The sequence below is a fragment of the Vidua chalybeata genome, chromosome 21 (assembly GCF_026979565.1).
Source record: "Vidua chalybeata isolate OUT-0048 chromosome 21, bVidCha1 merged haplotype, whole genome shotgun sequence".
Taxonomy (NCBI): Eukaryota; Metazoa; Chordata; class Aves; order Passeriformes; family Viduidae; genus Vidua; species Vidua chalybeata.
The window spans coordinates 9,283,768-9,302,209 of NC_071550.1; the positions used below are offsets into that span (position 1 = coordinate 9,283,768).

At 47.8% G+C, this 18,442-nt stretch overlaps 1 protein-coding gene and 1 long non-coding RNA gene across 3 annotated transcripts in view; one reads left to right on the forward strand and one right to left on the reverse strand.

The window, feature by feature from the left end:
- CACNA1B (calcium voltage-gated channel subunit alpha1 B) overlaps window positions 1-18,442 on the reverse strand; it is a 298,976-nt gene that overhangs the window by 253,490 nt on the left and 27,044 nt on the right. The window lies entirely within an intron of this gene.
- On the forward strand, window positions 4,178-8,666 carry LOC128798401 (uncharacterized). Its single transcript, XR_008434414.1, has 3 exons — window positions 4,178-4,477; window positions 4,565-4,659; window positions 6,640-8,666. It is a non-coding gene; the product is annotated as an uncharacterized LOC128798401 (long non-coding RNA).

Consider the following 18,442-nt stretch of genomic DNA (forward strand, 5'->3'; position numbering starts at 1 on the left):
TAAAGTTCCCTTATTTCTCCCAATCCACCTCCCAAGCCCCCTGGAATGAGCCTTCAGTGTATCAGCAGCAAAGACCTTTGGCACACAGAGTCCATTTCCAGCGATGGCCCATAACTGCTTGTCAGAAATACCATCATCAGCCCACTTTGTATTAATCAGAGCAATTCACAAAAGAAAAACAATTTCTCCTTGCTCCCTTCAGGTAATTATATTTTGCCCTGCAGCATGGGATTTTATTATGTTTAGTCCCATTTTATTTCGAACCACGAAGTCTCAGATAGGAGCAATAAAAGGAGATGATGCTCAAGCCCAATCTTTTGCAAGTCAGCATCTGACCTGAGTTAAAATCATTCAAGCACAATAGGAGGGGGAAAAGTCCTTCAGATTTGTCTCTATTTGAAGAGGGCAGGAATGCTGGCTGCATCATGAACTCTGGGGAATACAAATGCGTCCCGAAGGAGAGAGGCCTTCATTGTCAATGTGCTTTAAAAAGAAAAGAATGTTTCATGTGGGTGTGTGCTGTTGTTTTGGTTTTTTTTTCTTTCCACTGTAGAGCAAGTGTCCCATCTTATTTCTCAAATGGTCTTTTCTTTGTTGAAGCCTCATCTATTAATAATCCTTCACTGGAAGGGGAAGGGAAAAAGCAAGCTTCTGTCAGACATACAAGCTGTTAGTCTGGGGTGGACAAAAATAAACCAGAGCTGCACAATTAGCTACACCACAGGTCACTTGTCTGGAGTTCTTACTGGCTAGAACCATAACCTTGCTGAACTTTCCTCTGGAAATGTGGAGTTGGGCAGTGGTCAGGATCCAGGAGTGTCCTGGAGACCTGCAGTAAATTGAGGTTTCCTGAGCTGTCCAACACCACCTGCTACTTCAGTATCCTCAGCTTGGCTCCAAGACAGTATTTTGGTTTTGAAAACATAGAGGAAAAAGATCAATGGACTCACAGAATGGTGTGGTGTGGAAGGGACCTGAAAGGTCATCCAGTGCCACCCCTGCCATGGGTAGGGACACTTTCCACTGTCCCAGGCTGCTCCAAGCCCTGTCCAACCTGGCCTCAGACACTTCCAGGGATCCAGGGGCAGCCACTGCTGCTCTGGGCACCCTGTGCCAGCGCCTGCCCACCCTCATCCTGCCCATACTCCTTATGGAACCCGGACATTCAGGGAGCTGCCCTGGGTTCAGGAGCTTCCCCAAGATGTGCTCTGTTTTCTCCTTAATATTCATTCCAAATTTGCTCTGAGCCCTGCAGAAACAGGGGTGGTTTTCCCTCAATCCCTTCTGCAGTCTGAGGCCTGGAGGACCAGGGACCCTGCAGTCCCAAATGCTGGGGCTGTGCCCTGGGGACCCTGCAGTCCCAAATGCTGGGGCTGTGCCCTGGGGACCCTGCAGTCCCAAATGCTGGGGCCCTGCTGTGCCTGGTGGAGCTGCCTGTGCCAACAGCTCATCAGCCACCTCGCCCTGGTGATTCTCGGGCTCCCAGCTCAGTCTCTGTCACTGTCACCTCTTTGCCACCAGGTCCTTGGTGCCAAACTGGCCAAGGAGCTGAGGGTTGATCACTGGACCTGAGCCCTTGCTTTGCTTTGCTTTGCTCCACCCTCAGAGTGTGGGATGTGGGCAGCAGCTCCAGGAGGGCTCTGAGATGAGCTTAAATTTGCAACTTCCCAAGTGAAATCTTGCCTTGTTTTCACAGGTCTGCTCCAAACCGCGGCCCTTTGCGAAGGAATGGAATGTGCTGGAAGCGTCAGCCCGGAGCTGTGGCGGTGGTGGGGACGTTCAAATGCCACTGGTGAGATCAGTTGTGCCTGGGAGAGGTGTGAAGTGTAGCAGGGAGGCAGCCAAGTACCTGCGTCACCGTGCGGAGCTGCCTGGTGCCACCACGCTGCCTGCGAAGGCACAGATGCCGTGTGAGCCCACAGCAGAGCCTCTTCCTCACACAGGCAGCACTCCCAGGATCCCAGAGCCTTCCCAGGATGGGAACCCAGCCCTGGAGCCGGGCCTTAGTCCAGGAGCACGGGGGGAAGAGGTGACAGTGACAGAGACTGAGCTGGGAGCCCGAGAATCACCAGGGCGAGGTGGCTGATGAGCTGTTGGCACAGGCAGCTCCACCAGGCACAGCAGGGCCCCAGCATTTGGGGCTGCAGGGTCCCCAGGGCACAGCCCCAGCATTTGGGACTGCAGGGTCCCCAGGGCACAGCCCCAGCATTTGGGACTGCAGGGTCCCCAGGGCACAGCCCCAGCATTTGGGACTGCAGGGTCTCCAGGGCACAGCCCCAGCATTTGGGACTGCCTGCCCCCTTTCTCCTGCTCAGAGGAGCAGCATCACTCCTTGCAATGAGTTCTGCTGCAATATTCCCAGTCTTTCTCTTCCCCCCAGGTATGCAGAAAAATATGCTAAATCATTAAAATAATTCACTTTTCAGGTCCTTTCAAAGGCCACAGCCTGGTTTGCTGAGTTGGAGGGGGTCCCGTTTTCTCCCCAGGTTTATTTCTTTTCCCTCTGCAGCAAATCCACAAGCACGACTCAGGTGGGAGAACCTCAGCAAACACATCTTGGTGTGTGGCAGGATCAAAGCTCTGCACACAGCAAAAAGGAAGAGACTCCCCTGTCACAGCAAAGGGCAGGTTTGGAACCTTGTTTTCTTTGGAGAAAGCTAAAGAAAACATCTCTGTTCCCAAATAACACCCCAGTCAAAGCCGAGCTGCTGCACAACCCAAGAGTGGGACTGAGCCTTGCTCTCTGGGCTCTGAGTGACAGACAGGATCCTCGGGGATGTCCCTGGCTGGCAGTTCCCATGGGGAGGGATGAGCTGTAGCCATGTGAGCCAACATAAGGGAAGGTGTCCAGTCCCAGGAGCAGCAAGAAGTGACCCCACATCCCCCATGCACACGAGGAGTCATCTATCACCTGCCATCCCCTTCCCTCAGCAGCACCCAAAGCCTTCAGGCCTTGGAGAAAGGAGGAGAAGACAGGTGGGTCTGCTTCCAGAGACCCCCTAGGTGGAGTGGGGATGGGAACTGCAGCAGCTCCTTCGGGGAGGGAAAGGGTGTGAATTACTCACCTGGAGTCCACACAGCTCCAGCCTGAACACCCCCAGCACAGCCCCTTTCCCTCTGCTTCCAACACCCTTCTCTCACACGTTTTCCCTCCCACACCATGCACTGCATTCCAGCCAAGCCCGAGCTGGCTGTCCCTGAGCTTTCTGCACCAGGGAACCTGGAGGAGGAGCAGGAGAATGCACATTTCCATGTGCACCCCGGCCTTCCAGCCTCAGGGCAGCAAACAGCCGCAACAAACAATCCAAATATTATTTTATGAGCTAATTCCACCCATTGCCAAATCCAGCATGAAAAACCTTCCACCCAGAGCCATTCCAGCTCAGTGGCACCAAGGCTGACTTGTTGCCAAGCCCCAGAGCCCAGGCTGCAGTGTATCAGCACAGGCTGTTTTATCTGCAGGGAAATAAACCCAGACCTGCTGAGCACAGTTGAGTGCGACATCACCATAGAAACCAGGCGAGGAACTGGGGGAAGTGGCTCTCCCCAGTTCCTTTCAACGTGACAGCAAGCAGAGCCCAGCCCCCCTGGGCAGGGGTGGGCTGGGGTGGGCGAGGGGCACACCTGGAGCAGCACAGCCCCGGAGCAGCTGTGTCCCGGTGGGGAGATCCCCCCAGGCTGTGTTTTTAGCCTCTGGCAGGTTTCCTCCCCAGCCACCCACCAGCCCTCTGGAAGCATCCCCAGGATGCTGCGGTGGTGCTGCCCGGCCCTGCACACCCCCAGCGGGCACCCACAGGCACCGAACACCTTCTCCTTCCCACTCCTTCAGAGGAGGAAGGGAATAACCAGCCTGGGATGACACCACAGAGCCCCTGGACTTTCCACCTCCAGCACAAGTTGAAACCCATCCCCACTCTGGAGTCAATTTTGTGCGTGACGGGGCATTTTCTGGAGGGAGACATGTCTGAGGAAATCCATCCTCAGCTGTGGTCTTGCCCAGATTCCTTGAAGCAAAGGCAGGAAATCCCAGAGAGTGTCACAATTACCTCCTTCCCCCCCTTGCAGGCCTGCAGGTGCCATGAAACACAGCCATGACAACACCCGTGATGCTGGACTGAGGAGACGTCACAGACACAGCTCCTCAGCCTTGACAGGACCTGGAGACAGAGATCCTGGCTTGTGCCACTGCCATGGAATCCTGGAATCATGGAATGCTCTGGCCAGGAAGGGACATTAAAGCTCCTCTCATCCCACCCCTGCCATGGCAGGGACACCTCCCACTGTCCCAGGCTGCTCCCAGCCCTGTCCAGCCTGGCCTTGGGCACTGCCAGGGATGCAGGGGCAGCCACAGCTGCTCTGGGCACCCTGTGCCAGGGCCTCTTCACCTCACAGAGAAGGATTTTTTCCTAATATCCTATCTAATCCTGCGCTCTGACAGTGGGAAGTCATTCTCCCTTGTCCTGGCACTCCATCCCTTGTAAGTTGTCTCTCTCCACCTTTCCTGTTGGCTCCTTCAGGCACTGGAAGGGCACAATTAGGTCTCCATAAAGTTTCTTTTCTCCAGGCTGAACAGCCCCAGTTCTCCCAGCCTTTCCTCACAGGAAAGGTGCTCCACCCTCCCATCACCCTCAGGACTCAGGAGAAGTCCTTGGCTCCTCTGTGAGTACAAATATGATGTTTCTTCCCATGTGGGGTTACTTTCTCATTCCTTTTTTCAAGAATTATCTGCAATTTCTCCTTGTGCTTCACAAGAAAGAAAAGGAGCTGCTGATCCACTGGCCCATTGTCTCTTTTACATCTCTCATGTCTCCTTTTAGGCATCTTTTACATTAACTGACCCTCGATTTTTCATTAATTTTGCTCCAGTGCTACTGGTTCTCATCCTGACAACTTCCATTGCTCTTCCATGAACTCCATTAGATGCAGGGATCAGTCAGTAGCTCAGGAAAGGGTCCTTTGCTGATATATTCTTTTATTTATTTTTCCCGATGTAATGATAATAGGTTTATTACTATTTTCACTTATTTTATTACAATTTTCACTATTGCCAGGAATTTAGGAGATTTCCCATTTGCTCTCCACAGTTTCACCTGGCTCTCTCACCCTTTTCCCACAGTTCCCTTAGGGTGGGTGCATTTATCATTCAGAAACTCAAACTATCCCCTCCATGGCATGAGCTGTCTTTCTATGGCTGTCACCACTGTTCCTCCTGTTACCATCCTGTCTTTTTGGTCCCCTCCTCCTGAAATTCTTGGCTAAACTCACTAATCCATGAGATTTTGACCCTTGCATCTTTCACAGCCACTGTTCTGGGCCATTAACATATTGTCCATCAGTGCTAATCGATGTTTCCTGCCAGAGGAGATGCAACAATTGCAGCCTTACATGAAAGCTTCATTTCTTCTGAATCCCATTCCCAAAATCTAGATGTGAGGTCATTGTGCTGGAGAAAGGAGTTAGATTGTCTGGCAAACCAGAGATTAATAACTGTCCCACAGGTTGAAATTGAGCCTCTAATTGGTTTCAGATCCAATTCCTGTTTGTATAGGACTGAGTAAAATACAGGCCTGGATCATCTGTGAGCTCTTTACAAATGGGGATAAATAGGTTCATAAAATGAAATGTTAGGTAATAATTTCTTAAATTAAGATATTGTGGATGTGATGATGGAAGGTGAGATTACCCAGGACAAAGCCCTGCTTCTGCTGAAGAACTGTAACAAGAAATTCACTTCAATTCAAAGCCCTTTTCAGATGCTTTGAATTTAGGAACACTGGAAGAAAGCACTCAAAGGCAGTGGTGTGTGCAGGGGAAGGGGGACTGTGTGTGCCCAGAGCAGCTGTGGCTGTCCCTGGATCCCTGGAAGTGTCCAAGGCCAGGCTGGGCAGGGCTTGGAGCAGCCTGGGACAGTGGAAGTGTCCCTGCCCATGGCAGGAGGGGGGGAACAGGTCAAACACAAACCATTTATGATTCTCTGTATAAAAAAATACTTTGCCACCTTAACAGCTCTAGAAATGGCTCCTCTTTGGAATATCCAATGTGAAATGGAAGAAACTCTTGGTCCTGGATGGGGAAGACAACTGATTAAACCCTGAGGGGAAAAAACCAACCCACCATGAAAACCCCTCAAATTTCCAACAATATGCAGTTCACAGAATTCACAGAATTCACAGAATCACTGGGTTGGAAGAGACCTTCAAGATCATCGAGTCCAGCCCAGCCCCAACCCCTCAGCTAAACCCTGGCACCCAGTGCCACATCCAGGCTTGTTTTAAACACACCCAGGGATGGTGACTCCACCACCTCCCCGGGCAGCCATTCCAGAACTTTATCACCCTTTATGTGAAAAACTTTTTCCTAATATCCAACCTAAATTTCCCTTGGCACAGCTTGAGACTGAGTCCTCTGGTTCTGTCAGTGCTGCCCGGAGAAAGAGCCCAGCCCCAGCTGAGCACAGCCACCTTTCAGGAGCTGTACAGAGTGATGAGGTCACCTCTGAGTCTCCTTTTCTCCAGGCTGAGCACCCCCAGCTCCCTCAGTGGTTCCTCACAGGGTTTGTGCTCCCAGCCCCTCTCCAGCCTCGTTGCCTCCTCTGGATGTGCTCAAGCATCTCAACGTCCTTCCTAACCTGTATTTTAGGTTCCTCCTCCTAAGTCAGATGAAACCTGTCCTGGTCCATCCTGGGTGAAACTTGTGGGACAAACACCCAGAGAGAAGAGACCCTGAGAAATGAGACGATGAACACATCAAACCTTCCAGCTCAAAACAACAACAAAATTGTAAATACTGACTGAGCACACATTGAGGGCAGAGGAAATCCCAGGTAGAGATGTGTTGGAAAAGGAGGGACAGCCCAGCTGCTCCTCTCCTGCCTGAGGGCCTACAACTGGTGCAGGGCCATCTTGGGCAGATTGTTCTATAGAGGAGTTACAAAGAGGCTCTAAGAGAATCCTGCACAGCTCAGAGCCCAAAAAACACCAGAGTGAAAGAGAGGGGAATATGGCACTCAGGGCCACACTCACTCCAGCCAGGAATTTGTTTGGAAAACTCTGCTCATTCTTCACGCAGCTCCTTTTGCCTCTCAGAGAGAGGCAGAGGGGACCTGCGAATCCTTGGTTGGGCAGAGGGGGTGGTTATTGAAAGGGGTCTTTTGCCTCCAGTTTTGTTCCTCCCCTTCCTCACCAAAGCCCCATTTTATGAGCCACAGCTTCTGAAAGAGCATAAAAGTTTCAGAGCATTTGTGAAGGATAAAATGAAGAGAAGGCAACTTTCTTACAACTTCACTGAAATCCAAGGAAAACTGGGGAAACTTCCATGCCCCTCCAGATCATCAGCATAGAGGCTGAGGAAGATGAAGGAAAACCAAAATGGAATGAAATCTTCAAGTGCCTCTCCAGCAATTCATCTATCCCAGGAGGAACAAGGAGGCCTGAGGATAGAAACTATCTTTTTTCTAAACATCTTAAACTTGAGATAATCAGTGTAGAGTCAGGTTTTTTTCAAACATTTTCCTGAGGAAAAAAAGAGAAAATAAAAGGTCTCTGTGAGGCAAGAGCCACCTGTGCTTCCATCCCCTGGGAATTTTGCTTGGAGTTGCATCTTCCTGCCTCTTGTCTGTCTTGGGTTCACTCCCTCCTTGGCCGCAGCCCTTTGTGATTTCCTGTGTTTGAAGCCTGCTCAAGCTTTTCTTTGTTGCACAAAACCTGCCTGTAAAGCTCCGTGTTTTCCAGGAAAATGCTGGCAGGACATCCATAACCTTTCAGCATCCCTTTCTTGTTTCCTTCTAAGGCCTGAACTCTTTCAGTGGCCCCTTCAGATGTTCTCAGCTGAATTTGACAGCCAGGACCTGCCACCAGCAATGCCCAAATGCTGCTCTGAGGAATTGGGTTTATTCCAGGTATTTCTGCTGGAATTACAGGCCACAGACACAACAAAGCTTTGCATATAATAATATCCTTCCCCAAAAAAAAAAAAAAAAAAAAAGGTTTCAAAACAGCCCAGATAAGCAGAATAAAAGCTTCTTCTTTTTTACATAATGTCTTTCTATTCCCCAGAATCCCTTTCAAGGCTTTGTGCAAGGGAGACAAATCATCTCAATTACAAATAATCTTCATTTCCTGATTCTCTAGTTACTTTGCTGTGTTTCCCTGTCAGGTCTAAGGTCTTCCCAAGGCAGATTCCTTCTAATCCAAGAGGAATGTGTTTCAGAGGAGACTGGCAAAGGAAAATCCCAATTGCTGAGACTTTCCTGAGGGGGAAACCGTATCTCTGAGTGCAGAAACAACAGGAAAAAATAATCATTGCCACCTGGAGCTGGACAAGGGAACTTTTCAGATGGATGATCCAAACAAACTTTTCAGCTGGATGATCCAAATGGACTGGAGAAAATAATTTTATAGAATCACAGAATGGTTTGGCTTGGGAGGGACCTTAAAGCCCATCTCATTCCAACCCCATGGGCAGGGATACCAGTGAAAGCCCGTTTGCAGACATTGTGCTTTCCCAGGGAGAAAGCATCCGAGAAAAGCCACCTCAGGCCAACCAAATATTTCATTTGACCTGAAGGTAACAGATTTATGGCGTCTGAGTCACTTAATTAATTTTTATTTACAGTTTAGATCAGTGCTATTTCCAAGCATAAAGTCAAAAGAAGCATTTCAAGTACATAAAAGCAATATATTTCAAAATTAAACACTTTCAATTTTATTCCTTCTCCATTTTTGGCTTGAAACATCCATATTTCACCAAATGGATTAAGAGATTCAAAAAGAAATCTCATGTTTTCTTCATGGTGTTACTTTTTTCCCTGTGTATGCTCTTAATGGGCTCTTTGGCCTTCAGGAGAGCCCTTTGTTCAGCAGAAAGGGCTGGAACAAATTGCAAACAGCTCTTAATGAACACAGCAGAGTTTAGAAAATGAGGATGAAGGAGAGCTGGGGTGGCCCAGCCCCTGCAGAAGGTCACAGCCCAGCTGAGACAGCTTTGCTGCCTCTCCCTGGTGAGAGCCAACACCCTTAGAGCAACCTTGTGTCAAACTTCTGTGGAACATCATCACCTGCAAGTCCAGCTCGTTTCAAATTAACTTTTCCTCAAATTGGCAAAGACAATATTATCTTTCCCAGGTAAGCCCTGTCTTTAGAAGATCCCTGATCTGAGGATCTCTGCCTTGCCCAGCACCACACAACTCAACCGCCCACCACCGGAGCTCCTGTCACTTCTCACTTGAGTCTTCTCCAGCCACCGAGCCCAGCTGAAGAACCTGACATCAGAGACAATCCCCAGATCCACTTTCCAGCCCCTCTGGATGAAGCAGGTTCCACAGCATTGAGGAAATCACCTGGGCCCAGCCAATTTGAGTCCTTCAGAGCAGCCCTGTCCATCTCTCCCTGTCCCTCCCACCATGCTGCTGTGGTGGGAGGGGCAGGACAGAGCTGGAAGTGTCCATCTGTGACCTTTTGCTGTGATCTTTTGCTGTTTCAGGTCAAAATTTTCCACTTTGACCCACCAGGATTTTCCTGAGGGTTTCCTGGACAATCCATCTGTGCAAAGGGGCAGAAAGATCCACCTCAGCTGCTCCCAGAGTAAAATTTAGATGAAGAAGCTTGTAGAGCTCACTTGGAACAATCTCAGGGAGATCCCTGGCTTCCCTTAAAATAAAGGATCATTCAATATTTAGTCCAAAGTAACCAAAATATGTCGGAATGCAGGAACACCAGGCTCCTGTGATTCTGCCCTCAGCCATGTGGAAGACAAGTTGCTCTTGATGCCCATGACTTACACCATGGAACAAGACCAGAGCCACAGCTGATATTTCTGCCTGACTGGGACAGCATTCAAGATCATCCAGGAAGGGACAGGAATCAACTGATTGCACAAGAAACAATCCCTTCCAGGAAACAAACTCTCCAGAAGAGCACCACGGGTGTCTGTCATTGCCATGGGGCCATTTTCAATGTGCTTTTTATGTCCCTCCTTTGTCTTCCCTCTTTACAAAAGGGGAAGGGATCAGCAAGCTCCTTCAGGAACTATCAGAGATGTTTCCTGCAGGGTTTGAGACCCACAGATAACACTTGTACAAAGACAGGGAAGAAATAAAGCAGTTTTCCATCAGAAATCACACTTGCACTTCTTGACTTCACCTCTCAGATTTCTGTATTTCCTTAACAAGAAATTCCCAGTGACAGCACTGAGCTTTTTTAAGAGCCAGGGATTCTTCATCCAGCCTGCAATGGGTCATTTTCCCCAACATTCACTCAGAGAGTAATTGATTTTATGTAAAACCAAACCGTGCAGGTGAAACAGCCTGGATTTAACAATCCTGATCCTGGACATGTTCAGCCCCTCTGTAGGAAGTGACCCCAGCATGTTTTACCAGCTGGAACAGTCACCTCACGTAGCACACGGATACAACCACCAGGAGGGATGGCAGGGAGCTGTTTCCCTATGTCCTGTGGGGCTTTGAGGATCCAGCCAGGAAGAAAAAAAGCAATTAAAGGTGCGAGGAAGGCTTAGGGAGGCCGATCCTAAGCCAGGATGGCAGGGCTACAAAAAGCCAGTTGGGCTGGAGATGCCAAGTGGGCTGCATGACCCTGCAGGAAACATCTCTGATAGTTCCTGAAGGAGCTTGCTGATCCCTTCCCCTTTTGTAAAGAGGGAAGACAAAGGAGGGACATAAAAAGCACATTGAAAATGGCCCCATGGCAATGACAGACACCCGTGGTGCTCTTCTGGAGAGTTTGTTTCCTGGAAGGGATTGTTTCTTGTGCAATCAGTTGATTCCTGTCCCTTCCTGGATGATCTTGAATGCTGTCCCAGTCAGGCAGAAATATCAGCTGTGGCTCTGGTCTTGTTCCATGGTGTAAGTCATGGGCATCAAGAGCAACTTGTCTTCCACATGGCTGAGGGCAGAATCACAGGAGCCTGGTGTTCCTGCATTCCGACATATTTTGGTTACTTTGGACCAAATATTGAATGATCTTTTATTTTAAAGGAAGCCAGAGATCTCCCTGAGATTGTTCCAAGTGAGCTCTACAAGCACTGGACAGATCTGCAGTGAACGTCATAGCGAGTGCTGGAGGAGAAGGATTTACCATGCCCTGTACCTACTGCCCTTCCTGGCCCTAAAAAAGCAGGCAGCTGCCTAAACCAAACACCAAGGCAACTGTGGGCTTGTTCTTTGCTTTATTACTCTTCTACTACTCCCTCCTTCATTTCCTCTCCTCAAAGAGGGGTAATAGTTCTGTTTCTCTCTCATCTTTCATGAGGTATTCAATAACCATCCCTTTCCTGCTACTTCAGGCTCCTTGATGGATGATGCAGGGAAGATGGAAGCGTGTCCATCCCCACCAGGCCTCATGAAGACTTGCTCAGGGGATCTTTGTGGAGCATTTGGATTCAATACATGGCTCACACTGAGGATTTCAGTCCAGGGAAAAAACTGATTCCTGTCTTAGCTCATTTTGTGAAAGTTTCTACTAAATACCAGCAGCAGCACAGTGTTATGGGTCTCCACATTGATCAGAGGGAGCAGCTCTGCTGGGAGAAAAGGCTGGGAGAGCTGGAATTGTTCAGCCTGGAGAGGAGAAGCTTTGGAGTGACCTCATTGTGGCCTTGCAGTTGCTGAAGGGAGTCCACAAGATGGAGAGGAATTGTTTCCAAAAGCAGAGAGTGACAGGACAAGAGGGAGTGGCTTTGTACTGACAGAGAGTAGGTTTAAATGGGATACTGGGGAGAAGTTTTTTGTTATAAGGGGGATAAAACACTGGCACAGGGTGCCCAGAGCAGCTGGGGCTGCCCCTGGATCCCTGGAAATGCCCAAGGCCAGGCTGGACAGGGCTTGGAGCAGCCTGGGACAGTGGGAGGTGTCCCTGCCATGGCAGGGGGTGGAACCAGATGGTTTTAAGGCTTCTTCCAACCCATGATCCCATGATTACTTGGGCAGGAGCTATGAACAGAAAGGTGTTCTCTGCTCTCCAGAGCAAGAAGGTTTCTAAGACACAACTTCACCCTTACCTGATGATGCAATAAATTTCCATTTTTACAGATGGGGAAACGGAGGAAATTTGGCCCGGGGTCAGCTCTGATAATGGAGGAGTTCTTGCCTGCAGCACCTCATTCATCCCATTTCATCAGGCACTTAATCATCATTTAATCCAAGGATCCTCATTCATCCTGGTTCTCAGAGCCCTACAGGGAGTCTTTCAGTGTCACCCGAGATATTTCAAGCTGGGAGCTGGCAAGGACATCAATTTTCTGCATCCTGTTCCTTGACCCTTTCCTTTGAAAACTCCCTTGCTCCAGCAGAAAAAGCAGAAGGGGGTTAAATGGCCCTTATGAAGATGAAATAACCCAACAGCAGCACATCTATTTATTTAGATTGTCACGGCCATCTCGTTTGTGATCCTGAGCATGAGAGAAAGGAGTGAAACCTTTTTGAAATCTTCTGTTAGAACTAAGGCAGATTTGCAGCCTCCAGAGACTCGTGACGAGACAGACGCCCGAGAGATTATATTTAAATTTTAAATAGCTCTGGTTGATTGGGTCAGGGCATGTTTAATGACACAGACTGATGGTCCTTCAGGTTAGGGTGGATTTTTCTTGAGGATTCTGGCACCAAGTAGTCATTACGACATGAGGTAATGATGGAGCAGATTCATTAGCCCACAAACAGGTTCAGGTCACTCCACATACCTTGTCCATCCCTCTGCATCCTTAGATGCCCTGGGTGGGATAAAGGGAACTTGTCTGTGTAACTTTCTGCTCATGGTCTTTCTGTATGAAGAGATAAGAAAGTGTAAAAAGCCCCTCATGGAGCTCAGATTTGTACAGAATACGTTGACTATCACTGTAAAAATTAACAAATTGAAAATCTAATGGTGAGAACCACAAAAGGAGAAATGGGGAAAAGTCTGATTGTTAGAGTGCAAGACAGAGTGAGCATCCTAGAAATTGGGGAGATACTCATGTTGGTTTGGCTTCTTTTAGACACCAGAGTTAGTTCCTCATCTAAGGCCAGGAGGGCAATTTTAGAATTCAACAAGATCAAGCACAAAGCACTGGTGAAGTGGAAGAAAAGGCTTTCCTGGAAGAGAGCAGATTGAAAATTCCTGATGCTCAGTGCCACCAGTTGTTTCTCACATGAAATAAGTGGGGTCAGATTTTCCATCCTTGTGCCTGGGGCACTGAGAAACAGAAGTGAACCTGGCAGGCAGAGGACAGGAGTTACATTAGCCCAGAGCTGGAGTTCTTCCCCTCCCTTCAGCAGCAAAATTCCTGTCCTGAGATGTTCCTGAAGCACCCACTCACAGCCATAAGGACAAGGTAGAATATATTTGCAAAAAAAGATGACCACAACAATCTGGTGTTTTGCTCCAGGAGGGTCAAGAACGAGCTGATTTCACAAATGCCAGGCTGAGCCTTAAAAAGCAACAGGGCTCTTGCTAATCACTCTGGTGTCCAGGACAAAGTCATCCAGAGATGTGTTCCAGCCACACTCCCAGCCTCCAACAGTTCCACAAAACCAATTAAAGAAATAAAAACTTATCAGGACCCACAGTCCTCGTATTTTTTTGGTTCAGACCAGCTTGAAAGGGACAGTTTAAAGGATTTTGGGGCATGAGGGACTAGAAAGCTTCATCCAGTGGTACAAAGGATTCCTTCATGGGACAGTAATTACTTGGCAGTAAAGGACATTAATTTGAAGTTAGTAGGGTTCAAGATATTCCATTATTCATCATGCACCCCATTTGCAATGAAATCATTTCAAAGTGATGGATTCAAATTTAGGCAAGTGATGCTGGAATGGGACAGAGGATAGACTTGCTATGTTTTATGGGCATAAAGAGATCCATAAATTTTGAATGTTAAAAAGTCATTACAAAGAGAAAAAGTATCTTAGCTGTCAATCTGGCTGTCTTCATTGCTGAGGGAGTAATTCCAGGGGATACAGGAGCTCTGAGCTGGGAAATCTGTCCTGCAACATGGCCAAAGGATTTTGGGATCTGATCTGAAACCCACTGAAATCAGCAGTAAGAGGGTTAAGGATCTGCCACCCACAGCAAACTGCTAAAATATAAACCCTAAACCTCTGTCCTTCCCACTGGCAAAAGTAAAAGCTCTTTCCAAAGGTGGTGAACCTGAAAAAGCAGCTGCTCAGGAGTTTGGCCAGATTATCATCCCAGAGCCTGCAGGATGGATGGACGTGTTGGAAAACTTCCCTTGCACACCAGGACATCATTGAGATGGGAAAGAGGAGGAGCACTGGGAGCCCCCTCACCTTCCCATCACACCCTCCATGCAGAATTTGATACACCAAAATCCTCGGAGCTGTGGGTGCCAGGAACACACCCAGAGCCTACGGGAGCAGCAGCCCCACACCACTGCGGGGCCCAAACCATTCCAACAGCCCTAGAAGGGACAAATAAAGAGAAGGAAGAATAAACCCCCTGTGTAGATTTGTCCCAGAATTTAATTCCCCTGTCAGTCCCACAAGTCAGCCCAAATCAGGTGGGATTTGCATCTCCCCTTTGGAGCAATCCAAGTTTTATCCCAAAACAACTGCAGATTGCAGGATCACATGGCTGAGAATGTGCTGCCTCTCCAAAAAAGAGTCTCAAAAGTAGCATTAGACTTGCTATTAAACAATGTAGAGAACATGATCCTACCTCAGCAAGAATAGAAAAAGAGTAGCTATTTCCTCCTAATGATCTCGTTCCAAGAAAACTTGGAATATATGCTTAACGTTGCAGACAGCTTTTCCTATGCCTGCTAAGCACTTCTGCTTGAAACAAATATAAACCTCATTTCATTTTATATATACCAACAAAATGCAAATTGCAAGAGCAAGAGTCTGGAGTCTTCATCCTCTAGATCATCTGTATCCCAGGCTCCCTACTTGCAAACGATGAATGTCTGCTTATGGATTTTCTATTTTTTTTTTCAACCAAATAACTTCTGCCACATTGCGTTTCTCTCCTGCAATATAAATAATGTTCACTTAACAGTGAATGCATTAGAGAACTATGTTTCCATTGAGTTGTCATTTCCAGAAATATTCTTCTTTTGGGTAGAAATTTTCCATTCTCAGGCTCAGCTGAAGAACAGTTTTTCACCCCACTTATTTCTATTTTTTTTTTTCAGTATATCTTGCCCTTATTTTTAATTTTAAAGTAACAGCAATATCTCCCAGTAAGAAATGCACTGCAAACATAGACCTTTCCCCAGCCTGTAACTTGAGATTTATCTGGGGGCTGTTTAAACCCAGCTGAATTTCTGAGAACAGGTTAGTAGTCAGGGTGAATTTTTACTGGAACCAGTGCAAAGCATCAAGACTGGCACAGGAAAGAGGAGGGAAAGAGGAAGAGCCCTCAAAACTCCCAAATTTCCATATTGTGCCAGCTGGGAAAAGCAAAACACTGGAATAACTCCTGAGCAAGTTAATAACCCCAGTGTTGAATGGGGGAAGAGGTGGAGACAGGGAGAAAGTCTTCCCTTACTTTATTGACTTTCATCCTTTTCAAGTATTTAGACAATTCTCAGTTTGGACAACTGAAATAAAACCAGAGAGGGAAGAGGTTTTGTTCAAAGTTCTCATGATCCCTTTTTTACTTTTTCCCTCCACAACTCAAACAACTCAACATGAAAACCAACTGGTTTTTGTCACTCAAATAAACACAAGAAATCCTGCCCATCACACGAAGACTGGCTCAGTTTATGGTTGTTTTTTGCCTTGCTCCTCATGGAAGGAGTTCAGGATCTAGGCCAGCAGCTTCATCCACTCCCAGCCCTAAAAATAGACAGCGTTTGTTCCTTGGCCCTTTTGCTTCACAAGATCTAAGATGTTAAATATTCAAAGAAGCCACATATAGAAACCTGATTCATCTCAATTATTCTTGGACATTTTCCTCCTAAAGCCCAGATATACCAAGGGAAGAAATAATGCCACGAAGTTTGTTCCTCCACAGCACAGCTCCACCAGCAGCAACTTCAGAAACCACTTTGGACTAACAGATGGCAAAGAGGGCTCAGTGATGGGATGGGTGGAGGAAGGTTTCAGTTGAGCATTCAGTAAAATTGCATAAACAAATTGCCAGCTTTAAGCTAAAATGTCCACTAGGACATTCTTTGCCACCATCACCTGCAGGAATTTTTATTTCCGGTGTTCATGATGAGATGAGAAAAGCATGAAGTTACCAAAAGGTTTAAAGCCACACACTCTTTTTATTGTTTATAGCTTTCTACCTTTAGGTGGAGTTTTCTAGGTGCTGTCTGAGCCCTAAATCAAGGAAAACCATAAGAAAACTCTGGTGTGAGTTCATGAGAAGGCCTGGAAATCTTTCCATTTGGATTGGTGCTCTAAAACTTGTCAGGGTGTGAGCCCATGCAGGAGAAACGAGCCTACTGCTGTTCCCAAAAACAGGTTTTGAGGGTATTAAGTGAAAATTAATGGTTACTTTTGTCTTTGATATTCCTAGACCTCCCTTTGCACCATAAAATAGGAAACATCAAAGTCTGTCTCACAGGGGTGTTGTGAAATTGAGTTAATATTGGTGTGAAGCTCTCAGGCTGTGGCAATGAGGTCCATAAAAAAGAGGTCTGGAAGGAAATGAAGATTCCCATGTTCCCACGGTTTGAATAAACCTGTAAATAAGACTTAGGGCTGTGCACTGAACAATAAAGATGGAAAATTAAATTAGAACAATCCCTTCTGCCACCTCAAACAAAGCTGGAGCCCAGTGGAGAAGTGTGGGGGTGACCAAAGAGAGCCAGGCAGGTTAATGCCATCGCCCCACTGCCAACAAACTGCTGAGCAGAAAATGGGTTTGGAGCACCCAGTCTGCTTTGCACCTGGATAAAACACTCTGGGGATGGAGCAGGTGCCTGGTGGGGTTTCCCTGCTCCAGGATTATCCCCACTGAGCGTTTCTGTGCTCCCAGGAAGATCATCTCCTCCCATTCATGCTCAGGATGAGGCAGACCTGGAGCCTTCGTCCCCATGTGCTGTACCCAACAGGAGCTGAGCCCTGAGAGCAAACAGAGCTGGAACAGGATCCATCAGGTGTGTGCTGCATGCACAGGTGGTGAAGGCTCAGGGACAGCTGTGTGTGGAGGGGCAGGTTAATGTTTGACAGCGTCAGCACCCCGGGAGCACGGGATGAACCTGGCTCATCCCACCCGAGCTGACCTCAGCTGCTCCCTGCGCTCCATCGCCAGTCTCTCACCCTCTCCACAATAAGCACAACCAAGGGCTTTCCATCAGGACAGGCTGGCTCAGAGCAGCCCAGCTCCTCAGCAGATAACACCCAAAAAAAATCCCCCTGGATTCAGCCCTCGGGTGCTGTGTCCAGTTTTGGGCCCCTCACTGCAGGAAGGACCCTGAGGGGCTGGAGCGTGTCCAGGGAAGGGAACGGAGCTGGGGAAGGGGCTGGAGCCCCAGGAGAGGCTGAGGGAACTGGGAAGGGGCTCAGCCTGGAGAAAAGGAGGCTCAGGGGGGACCTTGTGGCTCTGCACAGCTCCTGACAGGAGGGGACAGCCGGGGGGGTCAGGCTGTGCTCCAGGGAACAGGGACAGGAGGAGAGGGAATGGCCTCAGGCTGGGCCAGGGCAGGCTCAGGATGGACATGAGGAGGAATTTCTTCACAGAAAGGATGATTGAACATTGGACAGGGCTGTCCAGGGAGGTGGTGGAGTCCCCATCCCTGGAGGTGTCCAAGCAACACCTGGATGTGGCACTCACTGGGTGACAAGCAGGTGGAGGTCAGTCACAGGTTGGAGTCAATGATCTCACAGGTGTTTTCTAAATAACTAAATAATAAATAAATAATAAATAAATAACCTAAATAACTCTGTGATAGATCAAAAAAATCTCCAGTGACCACACCTTTGGGATGCAACCCTAAAATTAACCTAGGTATGTTCAAATTCAGTTTCTGCAGACTGGGCCATCCCTCCACGTGGGAAAGCACAGAGCAATCAGGAAGAGCTATTAACAGAGAAAGCATTTCATCCAAAAAGTGCATTTTTAAGGATGCTCTGACTCTCAGCTGGCTCCATCTGCCCAAAGATGGAGTAGCACAACAGCAGGAAAGAGAGTTTTTTGCTGGTTAGTTTTTATTGAATTCCCCCACACACATTCCCCCTGGATTTTGGTCAACCACAACACTTCAGTAACTCAAGCCAAGTTTGCCAAAACCTTTCCTTGAAGAAAGGCAGCATGGAGAACATTCTGTGTGCCAGCATTGTTAAATGAAAACCTTGAGAGTCTGGTCTTTTCTATTTGAAAGGATGTCACAGTTTAATTTCCCAAATAAAATTGAAGTTAAAAAATTAAAATTGAGAACATTAAAAGCTCGAAATCATCATAATCCAGATTAGATAAAAACATTGCTCCTCATTTTCCTCAATTTTCTTGCCTTTTTAATCTGCTTATTGTATGAAACTCAGTTC